The sequence below is a fragment of the Eretmochelys imbricata genome, chromosome 11 (genome assembly GCF_965152235.1).
Source record: "Eretmochelys imbricata isolate rEreImb1 chromosome 11, rEreImb1.hap1, whole genome shotgun sequence".
NCBI lineage: Eukaryota > Metazoa > Chordata > Testudines > Cheloniidae > Eretmochelys > Eretmochelys imbricata.
Genome location: NC_135582.1, coordinates 36,815,012 through 36,834,003, shown reverse-complemented (window position 1 = coordinate 36,834,003; position 18,992 = coordinate 36,815,012). Strand labels below are relative to the sequence as shown.

At 37.7% G+C, this 18,992-nt stretch overlaps 1 protein-coding gene across 7 annotated transcripts in view; it reads left to right on the top strand.

The window, feature by feature from the left end:
* The window catches only part of LOC144272506 (sodium channel protein type 1 subunit alpha), a 120,398-nt gene that overhangs the window by 80,884 nt on the left and 20,522 nt on the right, over window positions 1–18,992 (top strand). The gene's annotated exons all lie outside the window — the stretch shown is intronic.

The window sequence follows — 18,992 nt, the reverse complement described above, 5'->3', positions numbered from 1 at the left end:
CTTTTTCTTTAAGGATACAGAAATAATCAGAGAAATAAATATATTAACTCTTAACGGATTTTCTAAAAATGAGTTAAAGATGAGTGGATTTTGAACAATTTGGTGCTGATAAACATACCACAAGGTTTCTACAAGAATCTGATTCGGCACCAGTTTAAAAAAGTACCTTCCGTGTTACAAATTCAGATCTTTGTATTTTCATTAAAAATAAAGCTCCAAATTCAGCTTTGTTGTAACTCTGTTGAAGTTCACTCGATCGCACCAGGGTTGAATTTGGCCCAGTTAGTAGTTTTACATTTATTTCTGTCAGTGGCTGATGGACACATGAGAAAAATATGAATTATTTTTTGGATTATTTTTCTTGATTAGATAATCATTTATTGTATAGTAACTATTCAGCTGACTCCAGGAAGAATCCTGTTATTCAGTACTAAACACATTATATTTAGTTCCTATTCTGAGTAAGTTAGAATCACTGTTCTCCGTCTCATACAAGAAATGGTCTCTTTTTACTTAGCGTTTCCTTTGTCTACTATTTTCTATTCCTTACAGCTGCTGAATATAAACTAGTCCAATGTGCATGTCATTGAAATCTATTTAATTTTAAGAGAATGATTTTTCCACTTCATGGAAACATAAGAGGAAGCAGCTTTCTGATAATGTCAAAATCAGATATAATCTAGTAAAATAAACAGTTTGCAATGTACTGTCTGAATAATGTTTAGATATAACTCCACACTAGTATCATGAAATCAAATTCAGATGGTTAGAATTGAGTTCCTCAAATTGTATCACATTACATATCTTTACTTCAGACTTCAAAAAACCCCACAACTATTAACTAAAACATGACTAGATTCATGAATTTCAGTTTCAGATGACCATGTCTTAATTTAATAAAGTCCTTAAAATTATAAATTTGTGAATTGATAAATTAGCAACATGTAATAGGCTAAGAGCTGGGTCAAGTACTGCAGTGTTTATTTTGTCTGCTTGCAGGAAATTGTAAATTTGGGGGGAGAAATTAAACCTCTTTGCTTTCTTGCATTGCTTATACCTACAATGAGCTGTGGCAAAACTGGCTGATTTTTGATTCAGCAAGTGTCTTTTTAGTTTTAAGATTTTTCACCACCTTCGAAAAGATGCAGAGTATTTCCTGGAAAAGAATTAAATGTATTCCACAAAGCCTTTGTGAATAAGAGACTGTTGACAAATTTTAAAAAATCAGGAGTCAGATTCTCAGATTCTCATTGATTTCAGTGGAACTGTGCCAATTTAAAGAAGAATCTGACATCAGAAATCTAGTTTAGATTATGATCCTATTTTTAGTAATGCCCTGTTTTCTGTTTTAGTGAATTGGGAAAGTGTGAAAATTTCAACAAAAAGTGCTTTTTCAACCTTTTACCAAGTCAGTAAAATCCTAATGAATTCAGTCCGTTCTGTTGGTTCTGATGTATACATTTCACAGCTCACTAATATTTTTATATAATCTGGTTATAGATTAACTTTGTTATTCTCTATTGCAAATATTATTCCTTGTGCAGAGGGCCGACACAAGGCCTATGAGCCATTTAGGTAAATATAGGTCTTAAGTGTTCCATAGACTGTGCTACCCTGTGCACAGGAATGAGTTTTGCCAGAATAAGAACATCTGAAATAGGATTCTGTTGCATTGTATTCTGAGAAGTGTTTAATACTTCAAAACAATGAACTTCAAAAAAACTAACTCCACCCAGATGCTGGAAGGCAAAGTAAAGAATTGCTTTCATTTAAATTAAATCTCAGTCACAGATTTAGGGTTATGTTCACATTTCAATGCATGTGGATTAATGATAACTACCTGCAAACTAAGACTTGAATATACCCCTTGCTTTTATGTTAAGCTTTTTATTACTCTTTGTGACATAATGCTCTTGCACTAGTTCTGAATTCGTATAGTATTTTAAATGTAGAGAATCAAATATTCGTTGCTTTGTCTAATTGGTTTAGGTAATAATAACGCATGTGTTTGTATGTAGCTTTCATGAATAAAGCATGTTGTGCCCTGCTTGATTTCTGCATTAGAAAAGTAGTATCAGGCAGAAGAAAACTTTTAAAAATTATCCACATTGCACTTTCAGTTTTGCATGTTTTATGCACATTTCTGGCTGATGGCTTTAAACATTTACTGTATTTCAAATTTCCAGTCCAATTTCTCAATATGTAAAATTAAATAACAGTAATTGATGTCTCAAATATACTCCTAAAATTCAATAGATATTTTGGAGGTTCCCTTACCAGGGAAATGTTGTTGAGGCTTGAACACGTTATTTTTCAAGAGCACTCTAGACTTAAAAGAAAATTCACAGTACCACATACAACTAAGTTATAAAGCATAACACCAAGTGTTTCTGTCATTACAGATACCTAATTAATAATAAACTGTATATTTCTATTTCATATAGGATAATCTTTCTTCAGCTTGGATGGGGTGGAACGCTGGTTCCTCCCCTCAGTCCTTTATTATGGGTACTATATTCCCCCCCTTTGCTACCCTTAATCCTTTCTCTGTGACTAATTACTACATGGAGTGGGGCCAGAGGGGAGTGTTCTAATTTGTGTGTCCCAATAACATTATTATAGTTGATAATTCCATTCTACACCCCTATTTTAATTGCTTTAAGCTTTCCCAAAAAATACTTTTTGGGATTGAAATTTTTCATGTTTGATCTCAGCATAGAAATAACTTTCTGTGGCAACCTTCGTGAAAATCAGTTTAGCTATTTAGACTTATCAGAGCTAGTGTTGCAGGAGGAGAGTTTGTCAGTGCTTAAGACATTTTTAGATGCTCTTTTTTTTCACTTGGCTCTATCACGAATGGGTTTGATTTAAACTTCTAATCTGTCATCTATGTAGTCCTGAAAGAGCATGTGTGCTTTGCATTGTTTGAAGATATTTGGTTTGCAGTTATGAACATTTTAAAGTGGTATGCAGAGTATCCACAGTACATTACTTTATTTATAGTCAGCACACAAAGTGCTATGATTTGAATATTCACAGGTATAGATAATTGTATAGTCCGTCTCTATATTTTATTTAATTTCCTGTTCGCTGGAGTTTTTTAAAATGCATACACTGAAAAAATGGATCAATTTATTGAAAGAACTCCTCATGAGCACACAGATCACATTTCTAAAACTGAGACATCACATCACATTTCTTTCTTTAAACGTAACTCATAAAATCATCTTACCCTTCATAGAACAGAAGAGATAAAGGGGGAAAAACAAGACAAAGTATGATGGAAAGAATTAGGGCCTCTGAGATATTGCCAATAGGTCCTGAGATATTTTCAAACTTATAATTATCATCCTACAATCTGGAATTTTTCTTATAGGAGCCTGTCTTTGTAAGAGATGGAAGTTTTCTTTGATCTTATGAAGATATTCTTAGCAGTTAAAATGCCAATAACAATCGTATGTAATGTTGTCTTTTGTTAATCCTTGAAGTTTAGAAACATTACACAGGAGGCACATCACTGATTTAAAAATATGCGTTCATTGTCATATACTTTCAAAACACAATTATCTGAATACAGCCCTAGAACATCACCAGATGGATGAGAATATCACTGGAATAGCCCAGAGTCTTCCAGGTTTAATCAGTTTACTTTTAATGGTTCCAGTATGAATGATGCATCAAGTTAAACTGCATTAGCTTTAACTGAGTATTTTCATCACCTTTGAGGTCTTTGTATTCTAAGTTTGAACCAATCAACAGTTGTATAAGTTTCCCCTTCCATTTAGATTATTATTTGGTTGGAAATCTATCTATCTATCTATATATATATGTTGTTGATCAGACAGTTATATCATTTGGAGGTTTTTTTCTTTGAGAAATCTGATCTTATTTACCAACTCAGATTTCTAAACAGTCAACCAGGACCCCAGCATCTTAGGAACCAACTCTTCAATTACAAAAATGTACAAAAATTAACTCTGTCAAGATTCTGTCTGTAAGTCTTCAAAAATCATAAAATGAATATAGCAGTACTCTGTGATCATTCTCATAGCAGCCAGTAATTCTAGTTGACTTTACTGTTAGAAGAATGGCTTAACTGTCTGAAGAAATAACTTACCTAGCTGAATTTGTGGATGTTTCTTATCAGGGTTTTTCGTTTGGTTGGATTTTAATGAAAATTCATTGTCATTTTTGAGGATCATAAATTGAAATAAGCATTGTTTTTATTAAATACTTATTGAAATACATTGTATGTTTTCTTTTTGCCATATTTTCTTAAATAAAAAGCAAAGAAATTAAGATCAATAAAGCTACATTACTGTAATAGTAAGATTATATTTTCACAAAAATTGGGAAATTCTGAGAAATTATTTCCCCCATCAACTAGTTATTTTGTTTCCTTTTCCATGTGCATTTACAATAGTGTCTTTCATTACATTATCATATAACTGCAGTCAATTTGACATACTGCTTGGCAGATAATTGGGTAGGAAAGGATGTAGAAAAACCCATTTTTTCTATATTATTCCTTCAGAAATACTCATTACATGATTAAGTCTGTGTTAAAAAGCAGGGTTAAGGTTGCTCTGGGAACTGTAGGATCTTATTAAATCAAACAGCTTAGTAAAATTCAAAAATATTAGCAAATTATATGACTATAAATAGCATCTGCAGTTGCACTAGCTAAATTAAATATTTACAAAAGCTGTCAGTTCTCATACTTTAAGGCATAAACTGACCACCAGTTGGGATTGGGTAGAAATTTTTCCCATGATAGGGTATTGTACAACATTTTGTGCATTGTGGGATTTTTGGAAGTTTTTTGCTTTTCTTTGAAGGTATTAGGTACAGGTCACTGCCAGAGGCACGATTCCAGAATACATAGTCCATTGTTCCGGTCCAATAGCGTAACAGTTTAGCAAAAATAAAAACGATTATACTGTTTTTGAGGAAGGAGCAATTGTCCCTTTCTCTGAGACTTTTTCTAGCTTTTTCTAGCTTCAAGCTTGAGTATCACTGTTATACACATTAACACTCTCTGCTTTTCGTCTCCCTCAGCTCATTCTCTAGTCCTTCTGTCTCCCATTTATCTGCCTGTCTTCTCTTTGTTGGCTCTTAATTACCCCTAAAATTTTCTAATACTGAATGTTTTAAACTCTGAGTTCCTACTTCTAGGTAATCAACTTTGTTTCATGTCTTTGGCTCTGCCAATACTTCCCTTAACTCAATACTAGTTTTACTCCAGAAGCAGAAAATCTTGTTATAAATCTTGTCATCTGACACGGTCAAACTTTCTGTTCCCTAACGCATTTTTGTCTGTGTATCTGCCTATTTCACCTCTGAAACATTGACAGGATTCATTCTTACCTTGATTGCTTTTTTGAAGTTTTTGCTCATATCTTAATCATATCCTGTCTCGACTCTTACATTTTCTTCTTACTTACTTCCTATTTTCTGTACTTCAGGGAATCCAGGACTAGGGGTGGAAGGATTGATTTGCTAAAACGAGAGTTCATCTCCACTTTTGACCATGCATCAAACTGTCCTGAGCATTTTTCAGACTATGCTTGTATTTTGAATTTTAGCTATATAATTGCAGTTCAAATAGTCCATTAAGATCAGAGTACGTTCACTTGGCATCAAAGTAAAATTATATAGCAAAGATGAGTTCATGAGAACGTTAAAGGGAAACAAGGAAATCTCCATATCCCGTAAGGTATATTGCTATGATATAAGAACTGAATTGTTTAAAGGTGGATTTCACCAGCTAGCTATAATTATTTTCTTTTTAAAAAAAGTATGTGTATGATGGTTGCCTGATGGGCAGACTAAAACCAGCCATTCATCCACAAATGAAGTGTAGTGTGAACCCTGGCAAGACAGTCGTCATCACACTGCCCACCAGTGGGCCTCAGCTCTCCTTTGGAGGGAACTACATCTAACAGAGAGAGGGGAGATGATCTTCATGCCCTTTATAAATTAGCTTATGCTGGGAACACCAAAATCATCCTGCACTGTGTAACTTGGCTTTTTTTGGTTCAAGGTCTGATTTAATTAACTTATCTTGCTAATTTTGATGGGTGTGGGCACTCAATCCACTGCTGTTAAAACTCCCCTCCAGAATATCCCCTGTTGGAGCATCACAGAGTGCACTTTATACCTGGGAAACTCTAGGACTTCCTCAGTACATTCAGCACTCAGAGTCTCTAGCAGAGAAAGGCCAGAGCACACCAAATTCAAAACAAGCACCATAGGTTAAACAGCACAAAGATGTTGATACAAAGACTATAGAGAGTTATTTTCTCAAGAATTATCCAGCCAGATAGTAGCAGGGCACAGCACATGCACACAGACACAACTATCATGAGTACTGCCACTGGGAGAGAAATAAGAGAAATTCTTACGAGAAGTTCTTCAGGAGGTAGAGGTGGAGGATTACTACACTGAGACCTTTTTTTTTTTTCCCTTATCACTTTCTAACCAGATTATACTGTTCCTCTTGGAAACATTTCATTTTCATCTTCTGTCACCTCCAACTCCAGTTTGTAACTGCTCTCTTGATACTAAAAACTTTCCATAAACATAGAATCAGAAGTAGAGGACTAGGAGGGACCTCAAGAGATCATGTAGTTCATACCCTCATGCTGAGGCAGGACCAAGTATACCTAGAGCATCCTTGACAGGTGTTTGTCTAACCGTTTCTTAAAAACTACCTGTTCCAATACTTACTTGCCTTTATAGTTAGAAAGTTTTTCCTAATATCTTACCTAAATCTCATCTGAGCATAGTATATGCTTCATTACAATCTGTCATATCATTTATCTACCTACTCTCCTACCCATTCCACTCCAATCAGTAGGAAAATTATATAATTGCCTATGTGCTTTTTGAAGAACATGGATTGGCAGCTAAAAAAAAGCAACACATCCATCTCCCTCTCTCTCTTCCTTTATTTCTTTTAAATCCCATTGTAGGATAAAAATGTAGGTTGGATTGCTAGATAAATTATATATTCTGAGGGGGAGGGGAAAGTAGTTGAAAATAAGATAAACTTTCTTAGCAGTAATTCTTCTTCGAAGATATCTTCTCACAGCATGCTCACTCCCAGTTGGTGTCATGTTTTCAGAGTGAGACAGGGTGGAAGTCTTCCAGCTTTAGAGGTTTTGGGGCTTTCTTCGGTAGTGAAAGTTCACTGTGAGACTCCTACCTTGTTCATCAGGTGTCAGTAGCTGGGAAGATCTCAGTTCCTAGAACACTTTTTTCCTGTTCTCAAATTGTCTAGGAAGCAAGAAGCCCCATAGAACTGAATTATAAAAGTGGCCCATAAAAAGAGTTAATTTTTAAAATATATAGTGTATCCTAAAAAATGGACAAAATATGCATATTGATGTGTGTATGGATGTTCATGTGTAAATTAGGGCTGTCAAGTGATAAAAAAATTACGATTAATTGTGAGATTAAAAAATTAATCGTGATTAATCGCACTGTTAAACAATAGAATACCATTTAAATATTTTTGATGCTTTCTACATTTTCAAATATATTTTGATCTAAATTACAACACAGAATACAAAGTGTACAGTGCTCACTTTATATTTATTTTTGATTACAAGTATTTGCACTGTAAAAAAATGAAAGATATAATATTTTTCAATTCACCTAATACAAGTACTGCAGTGCAATCTATTTATCATGAAAGTTGAACTTACAAATGTAGAATTATGTACAAAAAACCTGCATTCAAAAATAAAACAATGTAAAATTTTAGAGCTTGCAAGTCCAAAAATACTATTTCTTTTGTTTATCATTTTTATAGTGCAAATATTTGTAATAAAAATAATATACACTTTGATTTCAATTACAACACAGAATACAATATGTATGAAAATGTAGAAGAACATCCAAAATATGTAATAAATTTCAAAACTGATTAATTGCGATTAATTTTTTTTTAGTTAATTGCATATGTTAACTGTGATTAATAGATAGGCCTGGTGTAAAACATTTTTATTCAGGCTGAACTGCCAGTGGAAGAGCAATGTTTGTGAGGGTCATGGCATAGCAGTATCTTTTCTTGAGTTTCGGTTGGTGTAACTCACTGATGAACTTCATTCCACAAACTCTACCCCATATCCTACCTGGTTGTGGCAGCCAGTGAGGAACAATTAGGCCCTCTTCTGGTGGAGATTGCCAGCACTTCATTGGGAGTATGAGGGGAGACACGTTGCTGGTTACCCTTAAAGAAGCCAGGCATGGGTGTTACAAGAATATATCATTTGATGTTGCCAACCTGACCAATTGTAATCTGGTATCTAACTGGCCAGTTTTACCTAAGATAATTTAAAAGGTTGTTGAAAAATGACTCTCAATATCTAGATCCTTGGATTTCCGTTTTCCTTGTCAATCTGGGTCCAGGCCTGGGTACTGGGGAAATGTATCGGTCGCATTGGTGCATCATGTCCTGGAAATAGGTGAAGATCCTGTGTCTGTACTGATATTATTAGCTCTGCCTGCTGCTTTTGATTCTGTTGACGAGACGTTATTGATTTTCCTGCAGGCACTAGTAGAAGTGGGTAAGTCTGCTCAGGGTGGCTCTCTTCTTTTTATCTGATGGATCCAAGAGAGTTTTGCTGGTAAATACTTACGTTCTCATTTCTACAAGATTCTGCTTTATATCATACTACTAGGAATCCACAGGGTTTTTCTATATATACAAGACTTCCCCTTGGATATAACAAAATTCAAAAACAAACCCCCCAAACTATGAGGAATGATGGGGAATAAGAATCATGTGAGATAGCTTCAAAGAAGCTTTGTTACAGATATTTTCCCCTTCTTCAAAGATATGATCATGACAGGATTCCTAATCTTGGAGACTGAGTAGACTGAGACACGTCTCAAATAACATTTCAGTAAACATCACAGTAAGCAGTGTACTAAATAGGCCAATATCATTTATTAATCAAGAGGAATTTATTAAGTGGGAGGGATGAAGTAATCACAACGCCATTAAAGAGACATAGACAAACAAACAGAGCATTAAAAGATGTATGGCCTCCTGGGAAAAGCAAACTTTTAAAATCTGTCTACTTAACTAAGAGACATCATGAAAAGAAGCAAACTCTTAAGGCCAGCAATGTTGGGGCATCCCTATATAAGAAATATATTATTCATCATTGCATGACTGAACCAGTTGAACTGAGGAATATTGTTTTGTAAAAGTGTGCAAGGAAGACCACATGGATGTCTCAGACTTGGGGTGGGCTACTGAAGTTGACCTGCCTACGACAACCTGCCTGTGACATAAGCCTTTATGTGCAAGTCTGTTATGTCATGGCGGTCAGAAAATGTAACCAGTGAGACAGCCATTTAGACATACGTCTTTTAGGGATGGTCTAATAAATTGGTGTCAAATGAAACAAAAAGTTGGGTCACTTTGTAAGCATTGAATTCACATTAAGGACTTCTTAATTTGTGGAGGCAGGAATCACAACATACAGTCAGGATGAGCAGTTTATTAGAGACAGGATCCACCACTGTCACCTTTGACTGGAATACAGAATGACTTTTGTAATGCCACTTTATACCATAAAACTTAGGGTTGTGTCACAGAGACCCACTTGGGAATGTCACCTGATGTGCTGAGACTACCTCTGAGCCCATTTTCTCTGCCAGTTTGGGCCTTGTGATGGGGTTGGGACTTACCACCACAGAGCATCCTGCTGACTCGTCAGGGAATTAGCTTAGACCAGTGTGGAGTGCCCTCCACTGGTGGTGTCCCATCTGTCTCTCGCCCTCTCTTGGCGCCTGGACCCATGTTGCTCCCTTCTTGCGGCATCCTCTTCAAGACACTGCCCTCCAGCAGTGCCCCCTAGTCCTCGTTCACCCCCTTCCCGGCAGTCTTTCACTTTGCCCAGCCACAGCGGCCAACCACCCCCAAAGTCTAACCCCTTTTTCCAGGGGTCCGGTGCAGTCCACTATCTCCACATCCAGTGGCTGGGTGTATGTGCAAGGGGGGTCCCAGGCCCGCCCTCTACTCTGGGTCCCGACCCAGGGACCCTTTGGCTGCAGTCTTCCTGCCCTCCTTCTCTCCCCTTGTCTGCCTCTCTCCCTGGGTCGTTTCCCCTTCGTTCCCTTTGCACCGGCCCAGCCCTTCCCTTGGGGCCTGTAGCCTGGCAGATACCAGGCTGGAGTTCCTTCTGCTCCCCTCACTTGCCCCGCACTGCACTGTCCTGGGTGCTAGTCCCCTTGCACAGGAGACAGAACTTCACCCTCTGAAGGCCTGGGAGAGACTCTCTACTCCGTTCCTGGGCAGCCTTTATATAGGGCTGAGCCTGGCCCTGATTGGCTATCTCTTACTCAGCCTCTGATTGGCTCCCTAGCAAGCCTTCTCTGATTGGCCACCCTTCCGCACAGCCTCTCTGGCCTGCTGGAGCCTCCTCAGGTATAGGAGTGGGGCAGCCACCCTACTACAGGCCTCCAGAACCCTGTCTTGTTGAGCCAGATACACTAATCTGCTGCAACACAGACCCATGCCCCCAAAGCTGCAGACTTAATTGAAAACGGCTTAGCAAGTGCTCCTGTGTTTAGCACCCAGATACCCAGCTACCAATGGGATCCAAACCCCAAATGAATCTGTTTTACTCTGTATAAAGCTGATACAGGGTAAACTCATAAATTGTCCGCCCTCTATAACACTGACAGAGAGATATGCATAGCTGTTTGCTCCCCCAGGTATAAATTACTTACTCTGGGTTAATAAGTAAAAGTGATTTTATTAAGGATAAAAAGTAGGATTTAAGTGGCTCCAAGTAATAACAGACAGAACAAAGTAAGTTACCAAGCAAAATAAAACAAAACACGCAAGTCTAAGCCTAATACAGTAGGAACTGAATACAGGTAAATCTCACCCTCAGAGATGTCCCAATAAGCTTCTTTCACAGACTAGACTCCTTCCTAGTCTGGGCCCAATCCCTTTCAGACCAATATCATGGCTTATGGCCTGGGTCCAGCAATCACTACACCCCCGTAGTCATAGTCCTTTGTTCCAGTTTCTTTCAGGTATCTTTTTGGAGAGGCCACTTCTTGAGCCAGCTAAAGACCAAATGGAGAGACTTCCAGGGCCTTTTATATTCTCTCTCTTGTAGACAGAAACCCCTTTGTTCTTCTGTGCAGAATCACAGCAACAAGATGGAGTTTGTAGCCACCTGGGCAAGTCACATGTCCATGAATGATTCAGCTTTTTGCAGGCCGATGCCATTGTTTACATGTTAGTTTGAATGTTCCCAGGAAAGCTCAGATGTGGATTGGCATCCTCAAAGTCCATTGTCAGTTAAGTGTTTCTTGATTGGGCACTTACTGAGAATAGTCCTTTCTCAAGAAGCTGACCAAATGCTTCACTGAGCCTACTTAGACTCAAACACATTGAGATACAAGTACATAGCCAATATTCATAACTTCAGATACAAAAATGATACACACAGCATAATCATAACCAGCAAATTACAACCTTCGTATAGACACTTTTCTTGACCTCTTTTGTACAAGATTTGGTGCAACTATAGGACATTGGTTGCAACAATGATCTATAAAGTCACAGTTCATGTCACTAACGTCACATTTGGTATTTGGTGGCTCGGTTTCTAGAGCGTGAAGTTTACTCACTCTGTGAATTGAAGTTATTGTCATGGGAAAATTTACATTCCATGACACAGGACTTTTTACTGGGATTTGTGATGGTGGAAATCATGTAAGCACTGTGGGAGCCAGCTGTGACTGCTCTACCCTCATTAATAGGCTGAAATAGCCACCAAATGAATGGAAACAGACTCAGGCAGAAGGTAGTTAGGTATTTTTTGTGGGAAGCATTTAAAGAGATCCATGTGGACCTGTTTGCAGCTCACTGCAAACCTTTTCAACTTGCATTTATAAGTCTTTATGGTACACCTCTGTCAAGGTTCCTTCCCCACTCTGAACTCTAGGGTACTGATGTGGGGACCTGCATGAAAGACCCCCTAAGCTTATTCTTACCAGCTTAGGTTAAACGCTGCCACCACCAAAGTGTTACACAAAGAACAGGGGAAGTGCCCACTTGGAAACGTCTCTCACCCAAAATATCCCTCCCAAGCACTACACCCCCTTTCCTGGGGAAGGCTTGATAAAAATCCTCACCAATTTGCATAGGTGAACACAGACCCAAACCCCTGGATCTTAAGAACAATGAAAAAGCAATCAGGTTCTTAAAAGAGAATTTTAATAGAAGAAAAAGTAAAAGAATCACCTCTGTAAAATCAGGATGGTAAATACCTTACAGGGTAATCAGATTCAAAACATAGAGAATCCCTCTAGGCAAAACCTTAAGTTACAAAAAGACACAAAAACAGGAATATACATTCCATTCAGCACAACTTATTTTATCAGCCATTTAAACAAAACAGAATCTAACGCATATCTAACTAGATTGCTTATTAACTCTTTACAGGAGTTCTGACCTGCATTCCTGCTCTGGTCCTGGCAAAAGCATCACACAAACAGAGAGAACCTTTTGTTTCCCCCCACCCAGCTTTGAAAGTATCTTGTCTCCTCATTGGTCATATTGGTCAGGTGCCAGCGATGTTATCTTAGCTTCTTAACCCTTTACAGGTGAAAGGGTTTTTCCTCTGGCCAGGAGGGATTTAAAGGTGTTTACCCTTCCCTTTATATTTATGACAACTTCCAAGAAGACTGAAGATGTGCTGAGACACATCGTGCCCCTGGGCCCTGTACCATGTCAGGAACCAGACTGTTAAGGTGAAGACCGGTAAACTGGGAGAGGATAAAGTAAAGTAAAGTGTGTCTGCAGTCATGTTCTCCTTTCCTGTTAGGCAAGTAGTGGTAGACAATGTCATGTGAAACAGAGCCTTTTCCCACACCTGCAAACTTTCTGTTACAAGAGGAACAACCCAGTATCTTCCTCCTTTTTTATACAGAACCTGTTGGCCTACTTGCATTTTGAATCAGGAACATAAGATTTGGGAAACTAGGCCTCTGTAAGTTGGGCTTCTCTTATCTCCAGAACATTTGTGTGTAGCTATTGTTCCTGAGATACTAAATGTCCTGAGTGTGAACTTCTTCTATGTGGGCTTCCCATTCCCATCCATGGTAACTTCAACTAGTGCTGGTGTAATAAGTACTGTTGAAGATTGTCTCTGGCTTGCAATAAGGACACAGAGGCCTGGATATCATCCATTACCCAGATGTGATGTTGGCATTCCTGTGATCCTTGCTTCTCTTGAGATATCTGGGTCTGTCAGGAACCCAGATGACTGACTAGATTAATTCAGTCAATACACACTGCCACACTTAGTCACCAAATTCTTGTTCAAATATGCAAATTACCAGAAGATTCAATACAGAGCTCCTCAGAGTAATATTTTTGTCAGGAGTGTATTGGAGGATAGATGGCTGTCTCATGGAGACTATTACTTTTGGTCCTTGTGCAGAGGCAATGTGTCATTTGAAGAGAGCCAGCAAGAGGGGCACATAGCCTGGAGAATCAAAGGACATGTAGACCACAGTAAATCATATTGAGTTTACTAGAGGCCGACTGGAAGGTAGGGACATCAGCAAAGAATATCCATTATTTTGATAGTACAGTATGGAAGGTGGAACCAGAGCTGTGGTGTTAGAAACCCAGATACAGCTCCAAATGGGAGCTCCTTACCTACCTACAGTCAAGAAAGAGCTGGCTGGACAGCTCTAGGGAATAGTGGTGGTTATTGGTTATCTCATGGGAATGAATACTTCCTCAGAAAGCTTTGAGCTAGAATACTTCCATCCTGTTTCCCATGTTTCGGGAGCATGAGACCTAGAACAGTGATGATCTCTTTAAAGAAAAAGATTAATTTTTTTGAGGAAAAGCCAATCTGATAATTTTCACATGTGAGAAATGAGAATCAAGAGGTACAAAACAGACAAATATTATTTTTGTACAACCTTTTTTGAATTTATTATTAGGGAAACCTTAAAAAAAGTTGGCATTCTATTGGCAGTATCACTAATCCAAAAGGTGTTTGCCTGTTGTGTATGTTTAACTTGTAGTGTTTAGTTTTCTCAGTGGATGTGTTTTTTATAATAGTATGTGATAATACCATTGTCTGAGCTGAATGAGCTGGAATGATTCCATTTTGAACTTGTAAGCTTCCGAAATGCTTCTCATCTCTTCTTGCTATTGTTCCCCGCACCACCACCGCCCAGTACTCCTTACCCTAGACTACTTAGCTCAAATTCACACAGGGCGTAACTTTGATAAAATTAATGGATATGCCCACAAGAAGTGAGTGATTCATTTATTAGCTTTAAATGAAAAACAAAAACCTTTTAATTGAGCTACCAACATATGCCCCTTAACTGAGTAATTACATGATGTTATTGTTATAACCCTCATCCTTCCTCATCCCTCTCCTCCCTCCTGTTTATTGTTCTCACTCATCACAATTACAATTAGACTATAATTTCGTTGAGGCAGGAAACTATTTGTTTTCAACTGAATTTGTAAAATACTTAGCATAATTTTTGTTTTCTGAAATTATTATTATTATAACTAAGTCCATGGGATGAATTTATTACAATGAAAAGGGCTTCCTAAATTCTGCACTACTTTTAAAATAGACTTATGGCTCTCTACAACACTTCCAAATTATTCCAAGGAACTTCTTTCTCCTAAAATAGATTTAAGCAGAAGAATGGTATACTTGGTCCTGCCTCAGTGCCAGGGGTTAGACTAGATGACCTTTTGAGTCCCTTTCAGCCCTACATTTCTATGATTTTATAAATGTTATGATCTTCTCATATGCTGCATAGAGCTAAAATCACCTTTGAAATTAATTCTGCTGAAAAATTCAGCAGTGTTCCGTTGAAAAGGCAGTCATCTGTGATATCGTTCTTCATAATGTTAATACCAGTAAATCAACCTTTATCAATAGACAGTATATCCCTAATCCTTCTGATTGGTTCAAAAACAGGAAAAGTAAGAATTTGGTTCTAAGTTGTCGTGGCAGTAGATCTTCAAAAGCTTTCTGTGTTGTCTTGTGATGTGAAGAGCTCTTTCAGGCTTGTGATTCCAGAGTTTGCACTTCAAATTTTCTGTTCCTCATACATCTACTTATAGACTTGATGTCCAGAATTGCCTTCTGTTTGTTTATAAAGGGCAAAGCATATGGAATATAAAGTAGGAAATTCCCTTCTGTAGATACTGGTTCTATGGTTCCTATCCCCCTTAGGTGTTGCAATGGTCCCCTCCAGCTCAAAGCTGAAGTCCTTGTAGGACAACCCCTTGTTCAAACAGAAACATCTTTTATAACTGTGTGATGTCTGATTTAGTTCTGAAGAGAGAGCATTAACAGGAGGTATGCTTTTCAAAACTGTTAACCTATTGCAAAATGTACCTCAGAAAAAGAGGTTGACAATTTATTTTTTCTGTTAAATTGTTCAAGTGATGAAGAAATATTACTTGAAGCTTCCACTATATTCACTTCTCTTTTAAACTTATTTTTTCATTACGTTTGCAGTGACTGTTGTAGGAGTGTCCACAAATTACACATAAGACATTCATACATACTTGGCTGCAAATCTAAAGCTTTACAGCCCTCCTACCAAAAACATGTAGTGCATACGCATATTAACATAGAATGAGTTGTGTAAGATACTGGCCAGATTCTCCTCATATTAGTATGTTTCAGTCATTCCCGACAAAATTTAAGAACAATGGTTTCCAACTCTACATGTTACTACCATAGCATATGTGAAAGAACTCTTTACAAGGTGCAATTAAAAAGTGGATCCAGAAGCATAGGAGCAGCATGAAGAATCCAGTCTGACAGGCTTTGCAGGATAGGGCAAAGGCTCGTTACTGGTGCCAAAAGATTGAATTTTCTTCATTTAAAAGGTTTAATTTTCTTTTCTTCTTTTCTTAAAAATATTTCCAGGGGGCCTGGATAGCTCAAGGGGTTGGTAATAGGATACAGAACCTTTCATCTCTAGGTCACCAGTTCGCATCCAGGTCAGTAGTGACCAAAAATTGTTACCATTTGGTGGTTATTCAGTGACCTATATGAAATGAGTTGGTGGAATCCATTTAGTTCTAATTCCAAGAACAAGTGTCTTTCTTTTTAGCAGTCTGAATAGAGAGACTGGTTTGCCCTCTCAATTGAAGATGTGAGATGTGGACAGCAGTTTTCCTTCAACAACAATTATGTATTTATTTATAACAATAACTGTTGTTGTTGTTAATATTCTGGTGCCTGTGCTGGATCTGTTGTTAATCCAGTACCTGAGACAACCACTACATTCGTAAAACAAAACAATTTTTTCTAATTTATATAGGACATGGAAATAACCCACACCTTCCTCTCTTGATAGCTCTGTTTTCAGATTTCTACACAAAGAGAAAATTTTAAAGGGAGGAATAAAGATCAATATAACATGTACTGGAGATTCTGCATTCAGAAATAAAGTCAAAGGCACCAGCTGACCTAGAATTTCAGATAAGCATGCAGTGATAAACAGTGACATCGACCAACTCAGTCTTGTAATGAATTCCAACAATCCACGCATTACTAATTTTCATTTTATTCTCAATCTCATCAGCCTAGTTAGCAAGAGATTTACATTTCTTACTGGATGAGATAAATAAATCCTTGTCTCCTACACCCCTTTCCTCAGTCTCTGGAGAATAGCCTTCCAGTGTCCAGAACCTCACTGTCACCCTTCAGCCTTTTTACTAAATGAAAATACTGATTGGAGTATACAGAAATTTCTGTAGGAACTTAATATTTTCTATTATAAAAATCTTAAGAACACAAGCATACTTCCCCTAAAGCTATCAATAAGAGTAGAAGCCACTAAGGAAGAAATTCATTCCACTTTTAAAAATTAAACTTTTGATTATTTGGGTGATTCTCAGTTTCATTAATGCCCCTTTATGCCATGCTGTCAATGGAAAGAGTCCTTAAAGCATACAGAAAAGACCTCTGAGAATAGCCAGTGTGCAGGGGCCTGCCCAGATAGTGTAAAGCTGATGTAAGGGCTCTATACTGGCCTTGATCCTAGGCTGTGGCATAGGGGTCATACTGGGGGCTTGGCAGGGGTGTAGCTGGAGTGTACTGTACTGTGGCTATACTGTGCTTCCCAGGACTCATAGGAGGCTCTGGGAAAGAGAGAGTAAATTTAAGCAGCTTTGAGATTGCTCTTACCTACACAGGGGGCTGGGTAGACCCCTGCATGGAGCAGAAAACAGGGAGTGCAAAGGTAGATTAAAGCCAGCTAAAACCAGCTCCACAGCCCATTCCATTCCCATCCCACTGCAGGAATGGCATCACTGAGAATCAGGCCCATATATTAAATTTTGTTTAGTGTATTAAGATTCAACTGCTCCTTACAAGGTCCCATATAGTATTCTGTCCAGAGTTCAAAACAAATCACAAATAAACAATACATCACTAGATTTAGTATCAGAGACCTTGGGGAGAAATGATTGCTTTGCTGTTTAGCCAAGCACACTCCCCATAATTTTTTTGTAGCTTTGACAGGCTCATGAGTTATTTACTGTATATTAGAAAAACCAACCTCATGTTTCTACTGTAGATTACTATTGTAACAATTTGCCTCCAGGGAATAGTGTAGGCAAGTAGCTGTAAATTAATGAAAGAAAACCTTGTGTGATCTTGATATTGCTTAGCTAACTCAAGGGTATCATCCCATATCCCCCAGCAAAATCTACTCACTGGGTGAGTTAAAAATCACAGATGATTAGTGTTGTGTCTTTAAAGCCCTGCAGGACTTCATCCTCAAGAGGGAGAGAGTTCTCTCATCTGTGGAACTTCAGAGCTTCAAAAGAGGAGAAGGGGAAGGAGCCAGTCTTCAGTTTCCCCCTATCCTACTGCATCACATACTGGTGGTGATTAGGGGTGTGTGTACACCACTAATGCTTTCCCGCACAACTACACCGGTATAGCTGTGCTGGCAAAGTCCCCTAGTGGAGACATAGCTTATACTGACAAAGGAGTTTCTTTGCTGGCGTATTTAAACCACCTCCCTGAACGACATTAGGTATCCTGCCAAAGTACTCTTTTGCTGGTATAACTGCATCTACAGTAGAGCTTTTGCTGGCATAGCTTTGTCATCTAGGGGGGTATGGTTTTTTTCAAACTTCTAACTGACATAGCTATGCTGGTAAAACTTTGTCATGTAGACTAAGCCTAGGATAAATTTTCTGGAGGATTTGTTAAGGATTGCTACAATATACAAGACCTACTGTAAGCAATTAATAATACTTCATGTGGTAAATCAAATGTATTCCTCCCAAAGGAAGTCCTCTTCCCCGCATCCAGCAACTGCTTTGCAGGATAGAAATCTAGCTTTTCATTGATAACTAAAACCCTGCATTATTTTGGAAGATACTTTTTTAAAGGTATTTTAGTAGTCAATTTAATCCCTGTTTAGTCTATTCCAAGAGCTCTGTGCTCTTTTGCATTTGCTGTTTTGATCTCTTCTTTCATCAACTTCCCTCTGTAGATTTTGGAATTGTTCATTCACTGATTTTGAAAAATTGTTTCATTTAAAATAAGTTTACTGAATTGAACTCAATAAATGAAACAAGACTGGAGCTTGAAATAAACTATGTTGATTCAAATAAACACATATGGCAAAACTGTCTTGCTTATCTATGCAAAGAAATTAATCTTTGTAGTAATAATGCATGGATCTATAAGGCAATAAAGATATTATATAAAACTTGAATAATCCTTTTAATGTAGTTCTTGGTTTTTAAATTTTGGGCATTGTGTTTTCAGTTTTAATTTCACAGGCATATTGAACAAATCTACATGCCACCAATCATTTTTAAGTTTGCACACTATAATTTATTGCATCTTTAGATTATTTTAATTTTCTGAATTTATATTTAACATTTATCTCTCTTTTTTTATAGAGCACATCAATTTAAGACTTCATCT